The 7,806-nt window shown below is 43.5% G+C and overlaps 2 long non-coding RNA genes across 2 annotated transcripts in view; one reads left to right on the top strand and one right to left on the bottom strand.

Moving 5' to 3' along the window:
• Window positions 1-4,797, bottom strand: part of LOC109299130 — an 11,218-nt gene extending 6,421 nt beyond the window's left edge. Inside the window, exon 1 of the long non-coding RNA XR_002097777.1 lies at window positions 4,621-4,797. This is a non-coding gene — a long non-coding RNA (uncharacterized LOC109299130). The remainder of the gene's footprint in view (window positions 1-4,620) is intronic.
• On the top strand, window positions 365-2,765 carry LOC109299131. The gene is made up of 2 exons (XR_002097778.1): window positions 365-1,390; window positions 2,060-2,765. It is a non-coding gene; the product is annotated as an uncharacterized LOC109299131 (long non-coding RNA).
• Window positions 4,798-7,806: the final 3,009 nt, after the last annotated feature.

Here is a 7,806-nt window from a genome sequence, read left to right as displayed (position 1 = left end):
GGCCATAAGTTGTTGGAGAGTAAGTTTAGATTAGACATCCGTAAGAACTACTTCACAGTCAGGACAGCTAGGATCTGGAACCAACTTCCAAGGGAAGTGGTGCTCTCTCCTCCCCTGGGGGTCTTCAAAAGGAGGCTAGATAATCACCTAGTCGGGGTCGTTTGACCCCAGCATTTTTTCCTGCCCATGGCAGACTTGATGATCTGCTCAGGTCCCTTCCAACCCTACCAACCATGAAACTATGAAACTGTGAACATATTTCATTAGTGCTTGACCATACCATAATACAAGATCATCAGCTAAGTGGATATTAATCTGAGAAGGTGGGAAGGGTGGGGAAGATGGAAGTTGCCCTATGCAATTGCTCAGCCTGAGGGGGTGAAAAGGCCACAGTTCTGGCAGCAGAGTCAGTCAGAGTATTTCCACGCATAACTTTATTCTGGGAAGATTGGTGAGCAACACATTTAATAATAGCAACAGCAACAGGTAACTGAAGGGCATCTAATAAGGCGGCTACATAAGAACCATTACGAATGGGTGTGCCATTTGAGGTAAGAAACCCACATTGTTTCCATTATCGCCCATAGTCATGGACCACACCAAAGGCATAATGCAAATCTGTATATATATTAACAGTTTTACCTTTGGCAAGGGTACAGGCACGAGTGAGGGCATCAAGTTCAGCAATTTGGGCTGAATAGACAGAAGATAAAAAAATACTTTCGAGTACCTCGTGCTGGGAACATACAGTGTAACCTGCAACAAGAGAACCTTTAGAATTTCTTAGGCATGACCCATCAACATGCAGGACTAGGTCAGCATTTGAAATAGGAATATCTTTAGGATCATCCTGGGGTAAAGTCAAATGAGCAGTAACAGTGAGGCAGTCATGAGGCTCGCCATCGGAAGGTGCACGCAACAAGGAAGTAGGATTAAGTACAGGGCACCAAAGTAAAGTAATGTGTGCTGCAGAAAGTAGTAGAATTTCATATTTAGTTAAACAAGCATTTGAAAGGTGCTGGGTTTTGGTTTTTAAAAGAAGTGCAGCCACTGAGTGGGGTACAGCAACAGTTAAAGGTGAAGCTAGGACAATATTTGCAGATGATTCCACAAGAATGGCGGCAGCAGCAACTGCTCGAAGGCATAGTGGAAACCCGGTTGCTACAGAATCTAGGGCTGTACTAGAGTAGGTGATAGGATGGTGTTTATCTCCATGGGATTGTGCAAGCAGTCCCAGAGCAAAGCCACCCTTTCAATGGCAAACAGTGTAAAAGGCTTTGAGTAATCAGGAAGTCCCAGTGCGGGTGCCTGCAAAAGGGCAATTTTAATATCAGAAAAGGTGTTTTTGGCTTCTGGAGACCACTGCAAGGGTTCAGGGGTGTCCCCTAAGGTAAGATTTTGTAAGGGTTTTACAATTGAGGCATAACCTAAAATCCACTGGCGGCAATAACCGGCTGCACCTAAGAATGTGTGCATTTGAGAGACAGTTGTGGGCCTAGGGATTTTTAAAAAGTGCTTCAACTCGCATAGTTGAAATATGTCATTCTCCTGCAGAAATATCATGTCCTAAATAATGAACCTTTGATAAGCAGAGCTGAAGTTTTTCTTTAGAAGCTTTATGGCCCTTTAAAGCAAGATAGGTCAAAAGGTGAAGAGAATCAATTTTACAGGCTTCAAAGGAAGGCGAGGCAAGCAAAAGATCATCGACATACTGGATAAGGACGGAATGGTTTTTGAACTGAATGTCATCTAAATCTTTCTTCAAAATTCGAGAAAAGATAGAAGGGGATTCTGTATACCTTTGAGGGAGTCTAGTCCAAGTATATTGTAAGCCTTTGTAAGTAAATGCAAACAAAAACTGACTATCTGGGTGAATAGGAATTGAAAAGAAAGCAGAACACAAGTCTTTAACAGTAAAGAAACAAACTTCTGGTGGAATTCAAGAAAGAATGGTAGCTGGGTTATGTACTACAGGAAAAACAGGTAAAACAACAGAATTAACAGCTCGCAGGTCTTGCACAAAGCGATAAGTAGCTTTGCCTCGTTTCTTAACTGGCAGAATTGGAGTATTACAAGGACTAGAAGTGGGGATCAAGATACCTTGCTGAAAGAGGGAAGAAATGACTGGTGCAATTCCTTGCTTGGCCTCTTTGCTGAGAGGATACTGGGAGATGCGCGGGAGCTGCTTTTGCAGGTCAAAATGAATTTTAACAGGTTCAGCTGTGCGTATCTGCCCAACTTCATTTGCATGTTGTGACCATAGGGCAGGGGGTACTTGTTTAAGGATTTCTTCTTTGAAATCAGGGTTTGTGAAAGAAATAGGTAGAGTTACTGGTTCAATCATAGCAGCAAGATCTGTGCATTCATTTTCTGCTGGTACTTCAAGGAAAACTCCATCCACTGCACAATAAATAGTACAACCAAGTTTACAAAGTAGATCATGACCTAAAAGAATAACGGGGGCAAAAGGGCTTAAAAGGAAAATATGCTGGTTCGAAACAGGACCAAGGGTAATGGACAAGGATTGAGTTATAGGATGAGAAATTACTTGATTGGAAATACCGACAGCACTAACAACAGTATTGCAAAGAGGTGGATCAGGGAGATCAGAAAGATGCAGAGCGGAACAGCTTGCCCCTGTGTCAACAGGGCAAGTTATCTTTTTTCCTGCTATGGCACATTCTACATAGGGTCCAGACTAATCAACGGGTAAGAGTGGAGAAAGGATGAAGTTACTATCCCTCAGGCAGTCCTAATATTGAGATGCCGAATTTTGGGGAAGAGGCGGGGAAAATTGCTGATGTTGTTGATTTGCAAAGTTTCCTGTTAAAGGGGTAGAGATAGGCAGTCTGTTGGGACAATCTCCTTTCCAATGACCAGTTTGACCACAGTAAAGACAGAAAGAATGGTCAATGGAGGAAACATTTGTCTCCCAGCACCCACATCCCCTTCCTCTGCCTCGTAAATTCCTTTTTCCATGTCCTCGTCCTCTAGGGTAATAAGTTTGAAGTTGCAAAGCCATTAACTTGGCTTCATTACTTTCTTTCTTTCTTTCCTGGCACACTAAACAATGGTTAGCAACCGGAACTAGTTCATCTAGTGGTTTTGTTTGCTAGCCCACACAGATGATATGCAATTGGTCTCCTAATTTAGTCTGTAAGCCTTGGACAAATGTGGCTGTGATTGCTTCCCGAGCATTTTGGGTAGCTTCATCTATTCTGGAGTGTCTTCCAAAGACTTGAGTCTGTCTAAATAGTTTGCTGGAGACTCTCCTTTATTCTGTTTACAATTATTAAGTTTAGCCCAATCAGTTTTCTTAGGGCATATGATAGATATTGCTTCTAGTAATTGGCGTTGGGCGGTTGAGAGATCTGTCCCATGACCAGGGCCAATCTGCTTCATGCATTAGGCATTGTCAGGCTTCACAAGGAAGTATGGCACACAAAAGCTGGTTCATATCAGACCATGTAGGTTTGTAACAGTTAATAATGGCCTGGAGCTCTTCTTTAAACTTCTGGAGTTTTTCCCTGATGTTAGGAAACTCTTTAACTAGATTTCTTAAATCTCCTGGTGTGCAAGGGGCATGTACCGTTACCAAGCCTCATGCACCTGGGAATTGGCGCAACGGTGCTTGAATAATAGGGTCCTTTTTCTGGCATCTGTTATTTAAACTTACAGGGGAATGTGAACTTGCAGAAGCATCCTCCAGACTACAAGGTGGAGATTCTAATCCAGGTGGAAGGTGTTCAGGGTAAGGTGGTGGTTGGATCAAACAAGAAGTGCTTTCTAAAATATTCTACAGCTCATTCTTGGTCTCGTGAGTTAGTGGGGGATATAACGGGGTAGAAGGTGCTGAGGGAAGATCAGCCTGGCCAGGGCTGTGTCTATTTTTCAATTGCTTGATTTCTGCTTTTAATTTTTCTTGGGAGTCTTTAAGACTCCTTACCCAGGATTCTTGTTGCCTCTTATTACCTTTTTCATACCAATCAAAATAGACATCCCATTGTATTTGTGGTATCTTGCTACCTCAGGACTCTAGAGTTTTTCAGAGGTGAATTAGTTTATAAATATCAAAGGTTCCTTCTAAAGGAAATTGTTTTGGAGAATTATCCCTGGTATACCAATTCCATTTACCTAAAAACCTACACTTGTTTTGACCATATTGTGTGCACATATAACCTGCTGGGGTTCCTTTTGGTGGGGTTGGGACGTCCTTTAATCCAGAGCCCCCTATTCCTCAATTCACACCGAACACTCACACAGGAAAGAGGGTAAGGGATCCGATGTGCTGGTTACCGTGGATGGGGAAAGGAAAAACCTGTCCGCAGGGTCACGAGGTTCCAGTTGGGCCCCCTTGCTTTCAAGCCTGGCTTTATAGACAGCCTTGGGGCGACTAGACCCAACCTTAGTCCCAGACCTGGTCAGCAGCTCATATTCCTCAATTCACATGAATTCCTCAATTCACACAAGGGAATTTCAAACCGGTTTCATACACCCTTTAGAGTGTCTGACAAGTTCATGTTTCAAAAGTTTGACTGGTGTAAGCTCAAACAGGTTTCCCAACCCTCATGGGCAGTCCTCCACCAATAACCCCTTCAGAGATTTCAAAAGGTCTCTTACCTTGACTTGACACCTGGGGTTTCAGAGGGGAATGGTCCACAAGCCTGTCAGTACTCTCAGCTGAGCGTTGCCATCTGAGTCACAGCACCAAGAATTGTGGAAGAAACACGCTTCACCTTGTGTTTGGTTTCGAAGTTGGCAGAAACTCTTTATTTAACAGCAGCTGCTGGGGAGGACACCAAGCCTCTCCTCTGCAGAGAGTTGAAGCAAGCTTTTATAAGTATCCATAACAAATCACATGACGCAAGATATGACAAGTGGAAAATCACTGGTTTGAACAAGAAAGTTCCAGGAGAGCATAAACTGTGGCCTGACCTTTTGACCCTTTGACCTACTTAGCATTGTGGAAATCTTACAGTGCACCTTAAGATAACATGGAGGTCTGGGGTTTTCTTCTCAACATGGAGGCCTGGGGTTCTTCTTCCTCCACACTATAAAGGAAAGGTTACCAAAGTTCTGCTGAAATCAGTGAGGCAACTGTGTTTTGACCAGCTAAAGTGTAAAACAAGTCTTTCTCAGGCAAGAATAACGACACAGAGAACACAAATAGAATATGACGTGCAGCTGAATCTTGCTGGCTTTTTCAGTTTTCATAGTTGTAGTATGAACACATATATGCATGCCTCTGTCCGCTTTGGAGGGGTTGAGATGTGTCATGTGATAATTCAGACTCTTCACAGACATTACATTAAGCTTTCTGCATTCCTCTTTTTCATTTGGGTCTTCAGGTGTACATTCTTACTGAGAAAGTACACACCTATATTCATCCTTGTTGTAAGACTGAGTTACAGTTATGTTCAAAGCAAGAAGGTTTGATTTGTTAAAGCCTTCAAAGGCTAAAATGCTAGTGATGAATAAATAGCAGTTTCTCTTAAGTGCTGGAATGCCCCCCTTTGTTTCTCCCATGGCTGATAAAGTTATATATTCATAGATGGATAGAATGTAAGGGGCAGCAAGGTGACCATCTAGTCTCCTCTTGAAGATTTCCAGGGTAGGTGATTGTACCACCTCTGGAGGGAGTTTATTCCACAGTCTGGACTCCCTAACTGTGAAGAAGTTCTTCCTGATGTTAAGCATGAAATGGTCTTCCAGGAGTTTATGGTCATTACTCCTGCTTTTCCCCTAGGGTACCCTGGTGAACCGTTGTTTGCTGAGCCCTTGATGTATTCCCCTGATGTAATGGAAGGTGCTACCAAGTCCCCTCTCAGCCTTCTATTTTTTAGGCTGAAGAGGCCCAAGTCCCTCAGCCTTTCCTCATACGGCTTGCCTTGCAAGTCTCGGATCATACAGGGGGGTCTTCTCTGGATTCTCTCAAGCTTTTCCATGCCCTTGTTGAAGTGTGGTGCCCAGAACTGGATGCAGTACTCCAGCTGCAGTCTCACCAGTGCTGAGTAAAGCGAAAGAATCTCCTCCTTGGTTTTGCTTGAGATGCATCAGTTGATGTATGCTAGAGTATTGTTTGCGATGCTGGCTACAGCATCGCACTGATGACTCATGTTCATACTATGGTCTATTATTAACCCCAGGTCCCTTTCAGTCATCATGCTAGTCAAATTGGTGCCACCAAGCTCCAAAGTATGTTGGGGATTGTTCGTCCCTAGATGGAACACTTCACACTTCTCAATGTTGAACTTCATCTGGTTCCAATCCGCCCAACTTGCCAGCCTGTCTAGGTCCTCCTGTATCTGCAGCCTATCTTCAAGTGTGACCACAATCCCCCATACCTTGGTGTCATCCACGAACTTGGCCAGTGAGCTCTTCACTCCCACATCCAAATCATTGATAAAGATGTTGAAAGCACTGGACCAAGTACGGACTCCTGAGGAACACCACTGGTCACTTCTCACCAGGGCGACACAGATCCATTCATTAGAACTCTCTGGGTCCTACCCCACAACCAGCTTCCTACTCACCTAACTGTCAAATAGTTAAGCCCACAATCCTCCAATTTTCCCGTGAGAACATCATGGGATACCAGATCAAAGGCCTTTTGGAAGTCTAGGTATAGAATGTTGACCTACTCTCTCTTATCCAGGTGGTGAGTTACCTGGTCATAGAAGGAGATGAGATTGGTAAGACAAGTCCTGCCTACAATGAAGTAATGCTGGCTGATGGTCAGGAACCCACCTTCTGCAAGTATATCGCACATTGATTCCTTGATGAATTTTTCCAGGATTTTCGCTAGGGTAGAAGTTAGGCTAATTGGCCTGTACTTGCCCAGGTCCTCTCTTCTCCCATTCTTAAAGATGGGCACAACACCGGCCCTCTTCCAGTCTTCAGGGACCTCCCCCAAGCACCATGAGTTTTGAAATAGTTTCACCAGAGGTCCTGCAATGACTTTGACCAGCTCCTTCAGCACTCTCAGATGAAGTTCATCTGGTCCTGCTGACTTATAAATTTCTAACTTTTCTAACTGATCATGCACCAGCTCAACATCAACAGTAGGAAGGCGGTCATTCCCACCATGCCCATTCTGAACCTTATCAAGCATGATTTTCCCCTTAGTCTGATGAAATACCGAAGCAAAGTAGTCATTCAAGAGTTCAATTTTCTCCTGAATGTTGGTAACCAGCTGTCCTGAGTTGTTAAGCAATGGCCCCACACTTCCATTTGTTTTCCTCCTGTTCCCTACATACCTAAAGAAGGACTTCTTACTGTCCTTGATTTCTATTGCCAATTTAAATTCAGTTGCTGCCTTAGCCTTTCTGATCTTCTCCCTACAAGTGCAGGCCATTGTTTTATAGTCCTCCTTGGGGACCGTCCCAAGCTTCCGTTGTTGGTATTAAGTTGATAAGCAAAGCATTTGAACTCACTCCATGAGAAGATCTAATATCAATCAAAACATTTACCAGGGAATTGGCAGTGCTGACCGCACACTGAACATTGAAGTGAGGCTTAAAGATCATGAACTTAGTGAGAAGAAAGTACTTTCTCTCTCCACTCATCTTTTCATGAAGACTGAAGGAAATGGGACACGAATTGAATAGCTTTTCCAGCCAGTTCCCTTCCAAATAACACCTAAAGACACATACCAGTAACTCATTTCAGACAGGACCACTATTCCCATCCTTCCCACTTCCTGGAACATAAAGTTAATGGGAGAGATATCACAGCAAAGGTAGAGCATCATAAATGTATTTCCCTTACTCTTTTAATGCAACCAGACACAAAAGACTTGGCTCAAAA

Source organism: Gavialis gangeticus, unplaced genomic scaffold, assembly GCF_001723915.1.
Source record: "Gavialis gangeticus isolate Ggan-Ray unplaced genomic scaffold, GavGan_comp1, whole genome shotgun sequence".
Lineage (NCBI taxonomy): Eukaryota > Metazoa > Chordata > Crocodylia > Gavialidae > Gavialis > Gavialis gangeticus.
The sequence above is the reverse complement of the archived record's forward strand: the minus strand, read 5'-3'. Positions and strand labels throughout refer to the sequence as shown.